The sequence below is a fragment of the Oncorhynchus mykiss genome, chromosome 12 (assembly GCF_013265735.2).
Source record: "Oncorhynchus mykiss isolate Arlee chromosome 12, USDA_OmykA_1.1, whole genome shotgun sequence".
Lineage (NCBI taxonomy): Eukaryota > Metazoa > Chordata > Actinopteri > Salmoniformes > Salmonidae > Oncorhynchus > Oncorhynchus mykiss.
Genome location: NC_048576.1, coordinates 72,380,809 through 72,400,064, shown reverse-complemented (window position 1 = coordinate 72,400,064; position 19,256 = coordinate 72,380,809). Strand labels below are relative to the sequence as shown.

At 42.0% G+C, this 19,256-nt stretch overlaps 1 pseudogene; it reads left to right on the top strand.

Moving 5' to 3' along the window:
• The first annotated feature begins 14,692 nt into the window (after positions 1–14,692).
• Positions 14,693–19,054, top strand: LOC110538263 (annotated as a pseudogene).
• The last annotated feature ends 202 nt before the right edge of the window (positions 19,055–19,256 follow it).

Here is a 19,256-nt window from a genome sequence, read left to right as displayed (position 1 = left end):
CACTGAATAATCCTATTGACAAGGACTAACCTGCAATACCGCCCCATTGGCTTTCGTGTCAATGGCTCATTGGCTTTTTGCTTCTCTAACACCATCAGCGACATACAGATGCCACCTGTATTTGATCATTCAAACCACTGATTCAGGCTATAGAGAGACATGGGACGATTGCCCTCTCTGTCTACCCTGAAACAGCTGTTTTAGGTCTAATTAAAGGGAAGTAGCAGGTGTCACCTGAGCCCCTACTGTGGGGCCACACCTGGTTGCATTAAGTTGATCCAAAGTGGTTTAGACGGACTGCCTGCACTGTGGCGTCTCACATTAGGCCACGGGAACTGAGCACCTGCTTGGATTGAGCTGAGCAACAGCACTACAGCTCTGCTCTACAGTGTAGAGGCATGCCAAACTGGCGGAAGGGTGTCTTCTCAATGACCCCAGGGACGGTTCAGTCATTTCTGCCACCGCAGCTGAGAAGTGGCAGCATCTGTAAATGAACAAGCTTTTGATGCGGTCCTGTGGTCACTTTGAGATAAGGGCTGGCTGTACCCAAGATAATTTCCTCGTGTTCGGAAAGCGCCCTGAGGCTGAAATACCTGCTTGTTTTAGGCCTTCTCAGGATTTCACAGGACATTTAACTTTATACCACTCATTTGTTACATCTTCAAGTCTTTTACAAATGTCCTTTAAGAGTATCCATGAAGCGTAGGAGGAACCCTTAACCTCAAACGGCTTGATGAATGCATAAATTGTCTTTGTGATGCTTAGAGATACTGCAGTGGTCAGTAGTTATATTGACATGGCAGCTAGGGAGTAGAACACAGCCCCCTGGGGAGTTGCTTCCCTGAGCCAATACATTTTTGTACTGCATTTGCACTGAGCCTAAAGAAATATCAACTTCAAACTAGCCCACAGTTTTCAATTTTGCCAGGAACAGACTTATCAACGCTATATTGTGTTGTCTCTTTGACAACCCAATCGGCAACGTACAATTTGACATTTACATCATCCAGGTATGCTCCCATGTCAGTTTGATTGGCTGCTGCCCGAGGTAACACTGTGTTTTCTGTTTCTTTTTAGCAAAACAATACATTCATTTCATGAGTCAACAGGCTAAGACTGGCAGCTTGTTTAGAGCTAAACAGTGTTTAATTGGATTCTGATCCACGGCAACACCACCGCAGGGTTTATTCATTCCCTTATTTTTTTCAGAGAGCCAGCAGTGTAATGGGGGGAGGGGTGATTTCATCCCTGCGATGGGGCCTTGGTGGTTTAGTGTTGCAGGCCTCTGGGAATGTTCTGTTGACAGTCACGCTCCACGCTGCCCTGATGCCCTGGCTGGCTGGGGTCCTGGCATCCCTCATAATGTCACCAGCAGCGCTTATGCTGCTAATGCTGCTGCTGCAATGGAGAGACAAGCCTAGTGTTGCAGGGATTAACCCACAGTGAGTCCAGCAATTGTCCGTAATACTTTCCGGCTCTATGGTGGCAGCTAACACGCTAAAGGGACAGTTCATTACAAAGTCAATGTATGGGATTTGAAATGGAGTGCTATAGTGCTAGTAGCAAGGTCACTTGGTTGACTGTAATCTTGAGGATTATGATGATAATAATCTATGACAAGATTATGTAAATGTAATTACAGTTGGGTTTTTCTGGGGGGTCTTTTTCTACCCCAAGTTGCTTTCCACAGCTGGTAGAGAGACACTAGAGGAAACTATAAATTATGGTTTTACACTACTTCGGACTGTCCTAACTGCCACTAAATGTTTGAGAAATATTCTGTCCAACCCAAGTTAGTCCAAGAGAGCCAATAGTCAATCGCACCAATAGATTCAAAGGAAAATCACCACAAGAAAAGGACACCCTGAAACGCATTGCAACTTTCATTTACCGTCAGTGTCAGTGCTATTGGTCAGTGTTCAAACAAATATTGCATTAGAGCTCGGAGGTTGTTTATCAAAATGTGTTGATCCAGAATAGATAAGCAGTGTATGTTGTTGAGTGACACCAGCTAACGAGTCCCTGGGCATAACAGACACATTGAGATCTCTCAGCCCTCTCTCTACTGCATGAACCAGGAGAAGGTCAGAGACCCCTGCCGAAAAGGACGTGGCAAAACGGCCAGCAGGTGATGTCAGCATTGACAGCCCGGGGAGAAATAGCGTTGCTGGGCCTCTGGCCCCCCACCCCCCTTCCCACACATACAGTACACACCCCTCACCCCCACAGAGTGAGACACATCTGAATAATACATCGCTCTCTCCTGCAGGGACACCCCTACCTCGGACAGACCCAGAGATAAACAAACATGGCATCTACATCACAGTGTGAGCCATGTCTCTCCCAAAGCACCTCATGCAAGAATACACACACACACTCTCACTGCATGCCCAGCTGAGGCCAAATGTATGTTTCCTCATCATGTTCCAATGATGCAGGGACTCACACAGGGACTTTGACCGTGCTACCCCAGCCCATTATCAGCCTGAAAATGTCATGGCACTTTTTTTTGCAAAAGTCAAATGTCACCGTAGCTGACGTTTTTCTCAATAAATTGCAGTCAATTGGGGAAAAAATGAGTGTCAGAGGGTTGACGTTTATCTCAATACATTGGGTTCAATGGGAAAAGATGAGTGTCAACCAATTGAATCGTATGTCAATAAATTGCAGTCAATGGGAAAAGAGGAGTGTCAGTGTTGACGCTTATGTCAATAAGAAAAGATGATTGTCACAGTGTTGATGACTAATTTAATACAATGCATTCAATGGGGAAAGACTAGTATCACAATATGGACGCATAAAGAAATGCATCAGAGGTGACACCCTCCTCTCTCTTTTTCTCCCTCCCTCCCTCCCTCCCTCCCTCCCTCCCTCCCTCCCTCCCTCCCTCCCTCCCTCCCTCCCTCCCTCCTCTCTCTTCCTCACCCTCCTTCACCTCCATCCCTCCTTCACAGAAACTAAGAACCTTGTTATGAATTCTTGAATGAATTTTGAAGAGGATGTTGGTCCCCCAAAAATGTATTGACTTGAAACTTGAAACTGCCTGTCTAATTGCCTGCCGGTCTGTGTCTGCCTTTATGTCTGTCTGTTTACAGGAAGTTACTTAATTGGGGGTCATAGGGGTGGTTTCGGAGAGTAAAAAAGGTTTAATCTTCCAATATTTTACATATTTGTGACCGGGGGACTGTCATGATCCGGCATATAAAATTTGAAGTCAATCGACCCAAAAGCTTTAAAAAAAAAGCAGTTATAGAAGCTAAGAGCCTTGTTATGAATTATTGAATGAATTCTAAAAAGGATATTTGTCACATTTTATTTTTGATTTACTTGAAATGTTGAAACTGTCTGTGTCTGCCTGCCTGTCTGTCTTCCTGTCTGCTTGCCTCACTGCCTGCCTGTCTGTCTGTGTCTGTCTGTGTCTGCCTGTCTGTCTGTAGGAGAGAGGAGGGAGAGGGAGAGAGAGAGATGAGAAGAGAAGGGGGGAGGCAGGGAAAGAAGGAGGGACAGAAAATGGAGGGGGAGGGGAGAAAGAAAGGGGAGAGTGAGAGAAGGGAGGGGAGGGGAAGGGAAGGAGAGAGAGAGGTTGTAAGTGGAGGGAGGGAAAGAAGGAGGGAGAGAGAATGGGGGGGTGAGAGCGAGAGGAGGGGTGTCGTAAGGGGGGGGACAGACAGAGGGAGAGGGTGAAGAGGGGAGAAAGAGAGAGGAGGAAGGGAAGAGAGTCAACAGACAGACAGAGGTGGGAGAGAGGAGGAAGAAGAGAAGAGCGGGAGGGAGGGAAATAAGGAGGGAGAGAGAATGGAGGGGGAAGAACAAGATAAAAGGGGAGGGAGGGAGGAAGGGAGGGAGGGAGGGAGGGAGGGAGGGAGGGAGGGAGGGAGGGAGGGAGGGAGGGAGGGAGGGAGGGAGGGAGGGAGGGAGGCGGTAGAGAGAGAGAGAGAGAGAGAGAGACGAGATAAAAAAGAAAAGTGTCAACCCTGTGACACTCATCTTTTCCCATTGACTGCAATGTACTGAGAAAAGCGTCACCTACTGTGACATATTCACTTTTTTTTTCAAATGTGCCAGTAGGACATTTTCCTATGATATCATGTTGGCTACCCAGCAGCTGATAGCAGCTAATATCTGAGATCAGACTTTCACATCTTTGCAAATAAAAGGTGGGAAATGTGGATAGGGTATGGGAAATATGCTATCCTTGATTTGTTGAGAATAAAATGTAGCCTATAACTCAGAAGAAGTCACTATTTTATGGAATCATTTCCAAACAAACCTGTGGTGCATTGGAACGCCCCCACAAAACCTGGAGGGTGGGAAAACGCAGAGAGCAGAAAGCATTTATGGGGTACTAAAATCTTGCTTCCACTCCAGTAGGTGAACAATGGAGTGAGCTCCCAGCATTCAGGCTGTTTACATAGCGAGCTAGTGAATAGAAATGCGTGAAACATTTTACAGTCCCTTGTGATTCTTAGAAGAACTGGCTGCCTTGTTTTCCATCTGCTTTACATACGGGAACAGCTCCACGGTTTGCTCTGAGATTATTTGAATTTCATGGGGTGTCTGACAGGTAACAATAGCGCTGTGTCTATAGATTATTTTGAGGTCTGTGACAGTAGATTTCCTCTTGTGTTTGTTCAGGTTTCCCCAAAACCATATTATAATGGGATCTGAGAACTCAAATATCCTCGGATTGGATCAAAGAGACATGCCTATAATTATTTTGTAGCTTTTTTCATTAGCCGAACACATACAAAGATACCAATCAAATATCAATCTGACACAGCTACTGTACACTACATAAACAAATGTATGTGGACGCCTGCTTGTCGAACATCTCATTCTAAAATCAGGGTATTGATATGGAGTTGGTCACCCCTTTGCTGCTATAACAGCCTCCACTCTTCATGGAAGGCTTTCCACTAGCATTAGTGAGGTCGGGCACCGATGTTGGGCGATTAGGCCTGGCTCATATTTGGCATTCCAATTCATCCCAAAGGTGTTCGGTTGAGGTCAGGGCGCTGTGCAGGCCAGTCAAGTTCTTCCACACCGATCTCTGTATGGATATCGTTTTGTGCACAGGGGCATTGTCATGCTGAAACAGGAAGGCACCTTCCCCAAACTGCACAGAATCGCCTAGAATGTTATTGTATGCTGTAGCGTTAAAATTTACCTTCACTGGAACTAAGGGGCCTAGCCCGAACCATGAAAAACAGCCCCAGACCATTATTCCTCCTCCACAAAACTTTATAGTTGGCACTATGCATTCGGGCAACTAGTGTTCTCCTGACATCCGCCAAACTCAGATTCATTCGTCAGACTGCTAGATGGTGAGGCGTGATTCATCACTCCAGAGAACCCATTTCCACTGCTCCAGAGTCCAATGGCTGCGAGCTAAACACCACTCCAGCCGACGCTTGGCATTGCGCATGGTGATCTTAGGCTTGTGTGCGACTGCTCGTCCATGGAAACCCATTTCATGAAGCTCCTGACAAACAGTTACTGTGCTGACGTTGCTTCCAGAGACAGTTTGGAACTCGGTAGTGAGTGTTGAAACCGAGGACAGATGATTTTTACTCGCTGCGCGCCTCAGCACTCGGTGGTCCTGTTCTGTGAACTTGTGTAGCCTACCACTTTGAGGCTGAGCCGTTGTTGCTCTTAGACCTTGCAACTTCACAATAACAGCTCTTACAGTTGACTGGGGCAGCTCTAGCAGAGCAGAAATTTGATGAACTGACTTGTTGGAAAGGTGGCATCCTATGACGGTGCCACATTGAATGTTAATGAGCTCTTCAGTAAGGCCATTCTACTGCCAATGTTTGTCTATGGAGATTGCATGGCCGTGTGCTCGATATTATAAACCTGTCAGTAACGGGTGTGGCTGAAAGAGCCACATTCACTAATTTGAAGGGGTGCACAGACTTTTGTGTATATTGTGTATTTTTAATGTTGGAGCACCTGCTGGGATGATCCCCCATTTGGTATAATACCTTGTGTTGTTCTCTACCATGAATTATTTTATATATATTATAATAATCAGAGCATGAAAGAAATCATGTCTGAAGAAAATGGATGCAAAAATATGCATTGCTATTGCATCCAAATAGGTATTGTTGTATTTATCTTCAGCCTGTTTAGCAAGCAATTGTAATGAAAGAGTGATAGAGGGAAGTGAAAACAAATTGTTCAGCATTTCACGTACTAATGACTCCACCATCAATTCCCATGGGTGAGACTTTCATCCAGCATGTCAAACCAATGAGATGATTCTGTGGATGAAATCACGCTGTGCAACACACACCCTGAAGCACAAGCTTTCTCTTTCAAAGACACACAGCGTCATGGAGAAAGACTTTTAACACACAGGTTGAAAGTGTTCTGTATCTCCACAAGGATTCTGCCTACAGCTACAGGCCCCATAGAGTTACCAGGATAGAGCCTACAGCTACAGGCCCCATAGAGTTTCCAGGATAGGGCTTACAACTACAGGCCCCATAGTGTTTTTTATTTATGTATTTATTTACAGCTCAGCATTTAACACCATAGTACCCTCCAAACTCGTCATTAAGCTCGAGACCCTGTGTCTCGACCACACCCTGTGCAACTGGATCCTGGACTTTCTGACGGGCCGCCCCCAGGTGGTGAAGGTAGGAAACAACATCTCCAACATCTCCACCCCGCTGATCTAGAGATCTTCTGTTGAATCTGACAATTAATCTTAATGGTTGTACAGTCGTTTCAAATAAAACTGTGAAGGACCTCGGCGTTACTTTGGACCCTGATCTCTCTTTTGACGAACATATCAAGACTGTTTCAAGGACAGCTTTTTTCCATCTACGTAACATTGGAAAAATCAGAAACTTTCTGATTTTCTGAAAATTAATCCATGCTTTTGTTACTTCTAGGTTAGACTACTGCAATGCTCTACTTTCCGGCTGCCTGGATAAAGCACTAAATTAACTTCAGTTAGTGCTACATTTTATTTATTTATTTTATTTATTTCACCGTTATTTAACCAGGTAGGCTAGTTGACAACAAGTTCTCATTTACAACTGCGACCTGGACAAGAATAATGCAAAGCAGTTTGACACATACAACAACACAGAGTTACACATGGAATAAATAGGCCATGGTGGGAAAGTAATTACAATATACCAATTAAACACTGGAGTGATTGATGTGCAGAAGATGAATGTGCAAGTGGAGATACTGGGTTGCAAAGGAGCAAGATAAATAAATAAATACAGTATGGGGATGAGGTAGTTGGATGGGCAATATTACAGATGGGCTATGTACAGGTGCAGTGATCTGTGAGCTGCTCTGACAGCTGGTGCTTAAAGCTGGTGAGGGAGAAATGAGTCTCCAGCTTCAGTGATTTTTGCAGTTCGTTCCAGTCATTGGCAGCAGAGAACTGGAAGTAAAGGCAGGGAAGAAATTGGCTTGGGTGGTGACAAGTGAGATATACCTGCTGGAGCGCATGCTACGGGTGGGTGCTGCTGTAGCCTACAGCTACAGGCCCCATAGAGTTGCCAGGATAGAGCTCACAGCTACAGGCCCCATAGAGTTGCCAGGATAGAGCTTACAGCTACAGGCCCCATAGAGTTTCCGGGATAGAGCTGTATGTTCTGTTTGTCTGTGTGTCCAAAATTATTGATGGAGTGTCTTGTCCTTTCAATATTGTTAACTTGTTTATCATTATGATTGACTCAATTGCTGAGCTTTTGAAACAACAGGACTTTGGCACATATATAGGTCAAGGTCGTCTCAGCAGGTGTGTTAAAGTTCAGCTTGAGGATACAGGGGGAGGGGGAGGCTCTCTAACACACTTCTTTTCTACAATCTAATCTTTTCTACATCACTACATTAGAGCTTTTACTCTACTAATATTAGATTGTTTGATTTTCTTGTCATCTGGTGCCCTTTCCACCATAATGAGACCCCCCTCTCATTTAGCATGTCTATTCAAGAGCTATGAAACTATCCTCCTGGCCTCCTCACACACACACACAATCCTTCACAGATCATCTAACTGCATTCCCATCGCCAGTCTCAGGCAGCTGGCCCATTTCCATCTAATACTCAGACTAATCGCCAAGGGAGGAATTACCACTAAATTAAGGACTAAACAAATGTTCTAGTTTATTGAAGGCTGTAAATGGATGAGCCAAGCTGAGGCTATCCTCCCTATTGTGTTGTCAATATTTGTTGAATTTTGAGCTGCTCCATACCACTTAAAATAGACTTTATGGGCATTGATCGAGGGAGTTTGATGAAATAGCATATTCTGAGGAAATACACTGTGCTTAAAGTAGTCCTCCATTTTAATTTTCACCTCATTTAAAACCTGATTTACTTAACAAAAGGTTGTCCAAGTATGACATAACACAGCGCGGAGGGGGGGGGGGGGGGCTCTTTTGTTCTCTCTTGCTTCCCTACCGGTCCTTAAAGAAGGGGTGAGGCCGACGACATCACATCTGACCATCAAACCAACTCTTTGAATGCCCTACTCCCTGAAGGTTGCAGTTGTGTCTAAAAAAAACATTGTTTTTCTCATTGTTTTTACCCTTTAGTGTGTGTACTTTGCTGTATACTATATCGCTTTTCAACAGAAAAAGTTCACAATTCACTGGAGGACATCTTTAAGCATGGGTCTGTTGACTACAGTCTCTGATGTTAATTGGAAAATAATAGCAGTGGGGTAGAGGGGAATTGATCTAATCTGCATCATATTTTTCTGCGTTGTCTTATCGTGGACTTTGTACTTGAAGCATTTATGCACATCATTAGATCAAAACAATATTGTGTATTTGTCTCACACTTCCCTTGTGAATAGAGTATGACATCAACATGTATCTAATCTGCAGATCATTAGCCATCACAAACAATGAAGACATGAACCACACAAAGTTCTATTCATTTCACTTTTGGAAATTGTATAGTAATTTCCGGGTACAGTAAAGTAAAGCATGTATTAAATAAACACTGACAATGGTTCTATTTTAGTAGCAGGTCATATAACCTGGACACAGGAGGTTGGTGGCACCTTAATTGGGGAGGACAGGGTCGTGGTAATGGCTGGAGCGGAAGAGGTGTAATGGTATCAAATACATGGTTTCCATGTGTTTGATGCCATTTCATTCGCTCCATATCAGCCATTATTATGGCTTGGGCAATGCCATGACTGGCGTTTCCCCTAAACCAGTCACCCATGCAATGTTGGGCTCTTCATTTCCTCAACAGTCTGGTAAAACCAGACAATGTATAATCAATTATCTAACAAAAGTGTTTACAGTGTTAAACTATTTTCAATTTGCTTCAGTCCACTGAGCATGCTACAGTTTGTGCAGGTTATCCAGCCAAATCAAGCCTGGCTGCAACAGTCCAAATAAAATCGATGCGACATTGATAGATTGATCTTGTGAGGCTAGAGCTCTGGGAGGTCGTGAGCAGATGTGACTGGGTAAGAGAGCCACGGGTTGACTGGGTTTACACAGTGTGGGTGTACTGTGACAAGATGTCACCAACAGGACATTTCTTTCATGAAGTTCAGTTTTTGTAAAGGGAAAACCTTCCATTTTTCACTGTCATCCATGCTATTATTTGCAAACTATGACACTTGAAATGAAGGATTATTAATACAATTATATTACTGTTGCATGGAATTAAATGGCATGTAAAATAATGTTAAAATAATTCAATTTAAAATCCCAAATGAAATCCCATGCATGGATGCTCCTCGTCTTCAGAAATGACTTTGTCAAAAAAGCAACCAAATAACTAGGGCTTTACAATGATGGTGAAATTTGGAGAAAGTTTGTGATTAAGTGCGTTAAAACCTTCCTAGAGGTAATGGGCTGAAGGAGGGACGTGTCAGAATGCTGCATTTTGGCACTTTAGCAAGCCTTTATTCATATACAAAAAAATGTAATATAACATGCTTTTAAAATGATGTATTGGTCCACGATTTCTACTTAAAATATCAAAGGGACACAAAAGGCACACTTTTTGTTGAACGACCCTACTTACTTTTTAAAAACGTAATCATTTTCGTTCCTATGTAGAATATAAGGCTTCCACAAGAGTTTATCTGCCTTTTATGGGGATGGTTTTCCATGACATTCCACAGTCTTTCATCTCCTTCTCCACAGGTCATTGTCAGGTATCTTTTGCTTCAGAATAAGAATATGATTTCAACCTACAGTTGAATTCAGAAGTTTACATACACCTTAGTCAAATACGTTTAAACTCAGTTTGTCAAGACTTCCACCGCAGGTGGTTCCTCTCCCTGTTCTGGCGGTGCTCAGCGGTCGGGGTCGCCGGCCTACTAGCAATCACCATCCATGTTTCCTTTTCCGTTTGTTTTGTCTTTGGTTCAGTCACACCTGGTTTTCATTTGCTTTCATTTCTGTGTATATATTTACCCCTGTTTCCTCGCTTAGGTTTGTGCGGGATTATTTTCATTCTAGCCAGTCTGATTCATTTGTACCAAGGAACAGACAGTCATTGTTCTAACTCTTGACCACATTCACACACATTATATTCAGTACTGGGATCAAGAAAGAAAATTCATACATATACAGTAACATAATAGTATTCTGATTAGTACATCCTGATTGAAATGTATACATAATTAGTCATTATAGATAAAAATTCCCTTAACAATTTCGCGTGTGGTTTTTATAGTAAGGTGCGTTGTGTTTTTGCACCTTATGGGAGTACTGTTAGTTCCTATTGTCTTGGGCATTGTTTTGGGGTATTGTACTGTACCGTTTTTTTGGACTTGCCCTTATTAAAATATACTCTACTGACATCTCTGCTCTCCTGCGTTTGACTCCTTAACTACATTCAGTGCGTAATGCAACACAGTTTTTCACAATTCCTGACATTGAATCCTAGTAAAACTCCCTGTCTTAGGTCAGTTAGGATCACCACTTTATTTTAATAATGTGAAATGTCAGAATAATAGAAGAGAGTTAATTTCAGATTTTACTTATTTCATCGCATTCCCAGTGGGTCAGAAGTTTACATACATTAAATTAGTATTTGGTAGCATTGCCTTGGATCAAATGTATCCGGTAGCCTTCCACAAGCTTCCCACAATACGTTTTTGGCACATTCCTCCTGACAGAGCTGGTGTAACTGTGTCAGGTTTGTAGGCCTCACACACGCTTTTTCAGTTCTGCCCACAAATTTTCTAAGGGATTGAGGTCAGGGCTTTGTGATGGCCAATCCAATACCTTGACTTTGTTGTCCTTAAGCCATTTTGCCACAACTTTGGAAGTGTGCAGGGGGTCATTGTCCATTTGGAAGACCCAATTGAAACCAAGCTTTAATTTCCTGTTGTCTTGAGATGTTGCTTCAATACATCCACGTAACTTTCCTACCTCATGATGCCATCTATTTTGTGAAGTGCACCAGTCCCTCCTGCAGCAAAGCACACCCACAACATGATGCTGCCACCCCGTGTTTCATGGTTGGGATGGTGTTCTTCTGCTTGCAAGCATCCTCCTTTTTCCTCCAAGCATGATGATGGTCATCATAGCCAAACAGTTATATTTTTGTTTCATCAGGCCAGAGGACATTTCTCCAAAAAACACAATCTTTGTCCCCATGTGCAGATGCAAACCGTAGTCTAGCTTATTTATGGCGGTTTTGGAGCAGTGGATTCTTCCTTGCTGAGTTGCCTTTCAGGTTATGTCGATAAAGGACTCATTTTACTGTGGATATAGATACTTTTGTACCCGTTTCCTCCAGCATCTTCAAAAGGTCCTTTGCTGTTGTTCTGGGATTGATTTGCACTTTTCACACCAAAGTACGTTCATCTCTAGGAGACAGAACGTGTCTCCTTCCTGAGCGGTATGACGGCTGCGTAGTCCCATGGTGTTTATACTTACTATTGTTTGTACAGATGAAAGTGGTACCTTCAGGCCTTTGGAAATTGCTCCCAATGATGAACCAGACCTTTGGATGTCTACAATTTCTCTTCTGAGGTCTTGGCTGATTTATTTTGATTTTCCCATGATGTCAAGCAAAAAGGCACTGCATTTGTAGGTAGGCCTTGAAATACATCCACATGTACACCTCCAATTGACTCAAATGATGTCAATTAGCCTATCAGAAGCTTCTAAAGCCATGATATCATTTTCTGGAATTTTCCAAGCTGTATAAAGGCACAGTCAACTTAGTCTATTCAAACTTCTGACCCACTGGAATTGTGATACAGTGAATTTTAAGTTAAATTATCTGTCTGTCAACAATTGTTGAAATAATTACTTGTGTCATGCACAAAGTAGATGCCCTAACCGACTTGCCAAAACTATAGTTTGTTAACAAGAAATGTTTAGAGTGTTTGAAAAACTAGTTTAATTGACTCCAACCTAAGTGTATGTAAACTTCTGACTTCAACTGTACATCATATAGTCATCAATGAAATTGCCTAAATATTCAGTTTTAATACTCATTAAATAGTCAGAGATGCTGATGCTGTTGGATGGGGTGACAAGATAAAGAATCAAAATGCCTTCTGACCTGTCACTAGTCCTGCTGCTGCCAGACGGTGCTATTATTCCTTGCGTCTTTTGGCATTTGCCTATGGCCACTCTCCGCTGGGCGTAAAAATCTAATGTTTCTGCGTTTAAGCAATTTAGTAGCTGGTTGAGAGAATGCCAAGAGTGTGCAAAGCTGTCATCAAGGCAAGAGTTGCTACTTTGAAGAATCTCAAATAAAATATATATTTTGATTTGTTTAACACTATCAGTTACTAGATATGTGTTATTTCATAGTTTTGATGTCTTCACTATTATTCTTCAATGTAGAAAATAGTAAAAAAAATTAAGAAAACCCCTTAAATGAGAACACCTTGAATGTGTCCAAACTTTTGACTGGTACTGTATTTTTATTAAGTAATTTATACTGAACAAACATATAAATGCAATATGTAAAGTAATGGTGGCATGTTTCATGAGCTGAAATAAAAGATCCCAGAAATTGTCCATATGTACAAAAAGCTTTTGTGCACAAATGTGTTTACATCCCTGTTAGTGAGCAATTCTCCTTTGCCAAGATAATCCATCCACCTGACAGGTGTGGCATATCAAGAAGCTGATTAAACGGCATGATCATTTCACAGGTGCACTTTGTGCTGGAGACAGTAAAATGCTATTCTAATATGTGTAGTTTTGTCACACAACACAATGCCACAAATGTCTGAAGTTTCGAGGGAGCATGCAATTGGCATGCTTACTGCAGGAATGTCCACCGGAGCTGTTGCCAGAGAATTTAGTGTTAATTTATCCACCATAAAACACCTCAAACGTCATTTTAGATACGTTGTTTTAGAATTTTGGCGGTACATCCAGTTGGCCTCACAACCACAGACCACAACATTTTGGTAGGCTATTTGTTAATAAACTTAATTAAATGCAGCTTTTCGTCTGTCATTACTTGTTGCCCTAGAAGACTAAATAAACCCTTGCTCATCAGATACTATGTTATAGCCTAAGCCCACATCGATGGAATGAAAAAGGGGGCATATTATACGAACGTCTAGCAACCCAAAGGCATTGAGTTCGAATCTCATCAACGCGAACATCTAGCAACCCAATGGTTTCAAGTTCCAATCTCATCACAGACAACTTTAGCAACTTTGCAACTACTTACTACTTTTTAGCTACTTTGCAACTACTGTTAGCTAACACTTCCCCTAATGTGAACATCTAAAAACTCAAAGTGTGTGTGTTCCAATCTCATCACTGACAATTTTAGCAACTTTGCAACTACTTACTACTTTTAAGCTGCTTTTCAAATTTGTAACATATAATACAAATTGTAATTCTTAATAGGATAAACATATCAAATGAAATGGATGACATCCACAAATGAATACATACAATAACAAATGTAACATGTCATACTAATTCGAGAATGTCAGATTTACGTACAGAATGATACGAAATAATCTGAGACAAGGTTGCTTGTGACTGTTGAATTTGTATAGTGCCTTACAGTCATCACATATAACATTGTTCTGGCACGCCCGTCTCTTTATTTTCAACTCTCCATTTTGTAGCATTTCTCTTATTGAATTAAACTCCGACATTTTCCTTTTTGCATCATTGGATGGACGTTAACTATTTGTGCCCAAGTTCCCAAAAGCATTTGGCAATTACTGTGCATTTGGCGATTGCCAACAGTTACGCCCTAAAACTTGAGCTTAAGCACTAATGCCAGATAAAAAATAAAGGAGAAAAAAATGAAAGCCCTAGGTATGAATTGCACAAGAATGATACATTTATGGACTTTTTAATGCATTGTTTTATTTTTATTCAACCCGCACAGTCAAAACCCAGAGGTGCCTTATCGCTATTATAAACTGGTTACCTACGTAATTAGAGCAGTAAAAAATAAATGTTATTTCATACCCGTGGTATACGGTCTGATATACCACAGTTGTCAGCCACTCAGCATTCAGGGCTCGAACCACGCAGTTTATAATTATAACTAAACATTGTTCTATCGTGATGGAGAATCTGGGGCAAATTACAGTATTTTCAACCTAAATTTAGTTTCCCCGTAAAAACGAACGAAGACGCTCAGGCGTCTTTTTAGATATTTTCTAAACCTGCTAAATTAGGTTGGCCAATAGCAAATTACAAAATATATAAAGAATAACAGCGCCATTTGGCGGCTGCAGGGCTACTATGTCACAAGCCGCTCCTGGAGCTAGACGTCAGCACAGCTGGAGGCTAGATCAAACTGCCCACTCTTCAGACTGGAGCAAGGGGAGCTGGCAGGATAGATGTATTTCGTTGTTTTTTTAACGAAAAATGTGCTTCGTGCAAAATTATGTGATATTACTGTTTGCATGATCGAACCCTATCATCACGTCGACAAGGAACATAAATAATGTATTCGTTTTCTACACGGAGGTATTTTATTGCAACACCAGCGTCTACATATGTCGATAACGGTAACTACAAGTGTTTTGGGCATTATGTGTTTACCATTTATTTGTCCACATGTTATCTTATTGTCGGGGTATTAAAGAGAACATGTGCCCAGGGATTATACGTTTGCTTGTGGAAGAGCCATACAGTATTTCATTAGATATCTGATCCACTCTAACAATATTTGGGGATAGGGGTCTTTGTTTCTTGCTCTTACCGCACTCGCTCCCTGAAAACCTCTGTCTCTTCAAATTTAATTCACTGACATGTCACACGTGAGGAATGATATGGAAAATGGTGGTTTTAATAGAAGTCTTGTGTATTCATTAGAGTTAACAGGTGGCAAAGGTTTTGCAGGTAGGCAGCCCCCAGCTAGTTAAGTGTATGGTTATAACATTAGTGGTTTTCAGACCAGCTGGATTGTGCACTGTACCATTTTGATTGGGTCTAACAATTGTCTCTATTTCCATAGCACTAGTCTATGGCAGAACTGTGGTCAGCTATCTCTGCTGCTTTGCCTGTGACGGAGGCAGAATTTCCACTTGACTTCAGTGAAAAAGTTGAGCCCAGTGTGGTGGATGTGCTGAAACGTTGCAGGCAGCAGCTGTACACCGGGAGCGGTCGATGGAGGCAAAACGCTCAGATCATCTTGGACTTTTCCTGGGAGAAGCTCAACACAGGAACATGGCGTGATGTGGACAAGGAGTGGAGGTGTTTGTATTCATATGGCTGTTCAAAGTAGCTGCCCTATGCCGTGATGATGCCACATCAGCTACAGTGCAGGAGGCCATACGGACATGTGACTTGGGCCTGCTCATGGGGGCAGCCATCATGGACAAAATTTTATAAACCTTTGTAAGGATCCTGCAAAATGATATCGGGAAGAGGCACTCCAATGAGTAGAATCCCAGTGAAGGAGTTAGTGCCAAGGTGGATTTCATATCTTATACTGTGTATGTTGTGGCCTGTTGCTTTCTAACCAGTCAATGTGAGCCTGTGTCATATCCCTTTTGTTCTTTCTCATAATTTTCTTAAAGGCTACTAGGCTATTTTATTTTGCTTTGCATATTGCCTGTTCTTCAAGTCAAACTGTGTTAGTTTATGCTATGTTAAATTATATTTTCTCCTCAACAGAAAATGAAGGTGTACTGTGTCAGTGCCTGTGGTCAAGCAGGTTCTGGCAGTACCAAGGATACACTGTCCATCATTGGAGAGCTTCAAGAAAGATTACTTGGATCCCCAAAAGCCAGTCATATTAGAGGGTATCATAGATCACTGGCCAGCCTTCAAAAATCACCCTTGGAGGTACCTTTTTCTTTATTTTGTGTCCTTCTCTAGTCCCTTGCCCTTACCTTCTCATAGTCCCCTAGACACCTCTGTTGATTTAGTTTTTTCCCTTTGCAAAGCATAGAATACCTGCAAACTGTTGCTGGTTGTCGGACTGTACCTGTTGAAGTAGGCTCAAGATATACCGATGAGGAATAGTCACAGACGCTCCTTACGGTCAATTAATTAATCGATCGCTATATTGTTGTGAAAGTAAGTACTTCCTCAATATTACCCTAAGAATTAGCCAAGGATATATGCTCTTCACTCAATGCCTATTCCCGCTCTCTCTCACATTAGGACGCATCAAGTTTGGGAAATCTTGCTCAGCACAAGCTATTTGATCAGGTTGGTCATTGCCCTGTCCTGTTTTTTTACATAACACATTTGGGTGAGGATGTCAGTGTTGATATATACTGAACAAAAATATAAACACAACATGTAAAGCGATGGTTTCATGAGCTGAAATAAAAGATCCCAGAAATGTTTCACATGCACAAAGAACATATTTCTCTCGAATGTTGTGCAGCAATTGGTTTACATCCCTCTTAGTTATTAGTTATACTTTGCCAATATAATCCATCCACTTGACAGATGTGGCATATCAAGAAGCTTATTAAACAGCATAATCATTACACAGGTGCACCTTGTGCTGGGGACAAAGGGTCACTCTAAAATGTGCAGGTTTGTCACACAGCACAATGCCACCGATGTTTTGAGGAAACATGCAATTGGCATGCTGAATGCAGGTATGTCCACCTGAGCTGTTGCCAGATAATTTAATGTTAATTTCTGTACCATTAGCCGCCTCTAACATCGTTTTAGACTTTGTGATACCGGCCACCAGGACAGCTGATGAAACTGAAGTGTTTGTCTGGAATAAAGCCCTTTAGTGGGAAAAACTGGTTAGCTAGGCCTTGCTCCCCACCCATGGATGCGCCCCTGCCATTCATGTGAAATCCATAGATTAGGGCCTAATGAATTTTTCAATTGACTGATTTCCTTCCTTATATGATCTGTAACTTAGTGAAATTGTTGCGGTTATTTTTGTTCACTATAAGACTAAAATACAACAAATTTATATTTTACTGGAAATGTAGGATACAGGCTTCTATAATGCTTGCCTCCATTTTTGTATTGTACAAATGACATTTAAAGCATACAAGTTTTTCAGTTACAAAAACACTTTTGTTCAATGTACTCTTCTCCAAGGTCCCCGAGCTTAAAGATGACATCCGTATCCCTGACTACTATTGTCTTGGTGAGGGAGATGAAGATGACATCACAATCACCGCCTGGTACGGCAACTGCTCCGCCCGCAACCGTAAGGCTCTCCAGAGGGTAGTGAGGTCTGCACAACGCATCACCGGGGGCAAACTACCTGCCCTCCAGGACACCTACACCACCCGATGTTACAGGAAGGCCATAAAGATCATCAAGGACATCAACCACCCGAGCCACTGCCTGTCATCCAGAAGGCGAGGTCAGTACAGGTGCATCAAAGCTGGGACCGAGAGACTGAAAAACAGCTTCTATCTCAAGGCCATCAGACTGTTAAACAGCCACCACTAACATTGAGTGGCTGCTGCCAACACACTGACACAACTCCAGCCACTTTAATAATGGGAATTGATGGGAAATTATGTAAATATATCACTAGCCACTTTAAACAATGCTACCTTATATAATGTTACTTACCCTACATTATTCATCTCATATGCATACGTATATACTGTACTCTATCATCGACTGCATCCTTATGTAAAACATGTATCACTAGCCACTTTAACTATGCCACTGTTTACATACTCACCTCATGTATATACTGTACTCGATACCATCTACTGTATCCTGCCTATGCTGCTCTGTACCATCACTAATTCATATATCCTTATGTACATATTCTTTATCCCCTTACATTGTGTATAAGACAGTAGTTTTGGAATTGTTAGTTTACTTGTTGGTTATTACTGCATGGTCAGAACTAGAAGCACAAGCATTTCGCTACACTCGCATTAACATCTGCTAACCATATGTATGTGACATAAAATTTGATTTGATTTGTTTGGGCCAGGAGGTACAGTGTCCCCCCTTCATCAAGATCCTCAACACAACTTCCTGGCTCAGGTGAGCCTAACACATCCAGCAAGTAGGATCAGACTCAGAGCAATTTGGACCCTGCCAGAGATGTGATATAGTATTTCGGCAATCACAATTTGGTGACTGCATGGTCCCCTATTTTGTAACAGGTGGTTGGGAGAAGGTACATTAGACTGTATTCCCCTGACACCGAGAAACTCTACCCTCACCAATTGCAGCTCCTACACAACACTAGTCAGGTTAAAATTCTGTTTAAAATCTCTTCATGCACCAGGTCTATGATCTTAAACAATCTAGCATGTAAATGATCTACCTAAACTTTTAGTGCTGCATACTTTGAATAGGAGAAATGAGTCAAGTGTTTAAACACAAAGCTTTCTTTAATGCAGGTGGAGCGTCCAGACGTGGTGCGATTCCCAGAGTTTGTGAAGGCTCCCTACCTAGAGTGTGTGTTGCAGCCTGGGGAGGTCTTATTCATCCCAGTCAAGCACTGGCATTACGTGTGTTCTTTGGAGCTCAGCTTTTCTGTGAGCTTCTGGTGGTCATGACCCACGATGAGGGATCCAGATTCAGGTTGTTTTTAGTCAGAATTTTGGTTATTGCAGTGGTCTTGTAAAATGCAAGTCCTGTGCTCACGTATGTTGTGACTTAGGTCTGAATGTTATTTTCTTCTTAAACAATCATTAACATGTCTGTCCTTTCATTGCTTCAGCCCTCTCAGCCTCATCCACCAAATGGCTTTAAAAACACCTTATTCTATAAACAAATTCATGGTTAAGTGACAATGGTAATTCAAAAAGGAATAAGGTTGGAAACGAGTCTCAATTTACATAGTTCACAACAGCGATTCATATTGAAGAAGTATGGGACATTTGCTGAACTCAACTTGAG